The sequence below is a fragment of the Lipotes vexillifer genome, unplaced genomic scaffold (genome assembly GCF_000442215.2).
Source record: "Lipotes vexillifer unplaced genomic scaffold, Lipotes_vexillifer_v1.1 scaffold83, whole genome shotgun sequence".
NCBI classification, from domain to species: Eukaryota; Metazoa; Chordata; class Mammalia; order Artiodactyla; family Lipotidae; genus Lipotes; species Lipotes vexillifer.
Window position 1 is genome coordinate 1,134,105 of NW_006799780.1, and position 853 is coordinate 1,134,957.

The following is an 853-nucleotide window of genomic DNA, read 5'->3' on the forward strand; positions in this document are numbered from 1 at the left end:
TCCATTAATGACATGCTCATCAAGGGCAAACAATGGGACCGGCTGCCGGCGCCTGTCACAGTGTGTGGGTGCTGGGATGCCAGGCTGTCATCCCCGGGCTGCATTTAGAGACCTGCACACTAATAAGAAGTGCTCTGTGCCGTCAATGCAGACAGGTGCTTCCGCGGCTGGGACATGCTCCATTCCCTTCCCCCTGAAACCCTTCTCTCCCAGCCCCCCTGACAGACACCATGAAATGCACAAATTAACAGCCCCATCATGTTGGGCTGCTGCTGCCTGCGGTGAAAGCAGAAAATCAAGTTGTCACCCAGGGTGCAGTGATAAAGCCACAGACTCATTTCTCTGTTGGTGCCCTATAATAGCAAATGCCAGACAGCTGGATGGATGGGAGGCTTTAGATTAAGGCCTTGATGCACTCTGGCCAGAGAATTAGTAGTTGCTGTTTCCATGTGGATGTTCTGTTCAAAACAAACATCTGGAGAAAGCAAAGTTTCCTAGAGCAGAAATGCCCTTTGCCTTCTTCTGGAATCAAAGAACACAGCCAAAAGAGAGTGGAGTTTCCTTTCCAAAAAACCCCATAAGATTTCAACTCTAAATTTGCTTGCGACTTTACCAAGGACTTAGAGCTATGTGAAGGTTAAGTTAGTAAAGTGTCGATGCCACGACCAATCTTTTTTTTTTTTGCGGTACGCGGGCCTCTCACTGTTGTGGCCTCTCCCGTTGTGGAGCACAGGCTCCAGACGCGCAGCCTCAGCGGCCATGGCCCACGGGCCCAGCCGCTCCGCGGCAGGCGGGATCCTCCCGGACCGGGGCGCGAACCCGCGTCCCCTGCATCGGCAGGCGGACTCCCAAC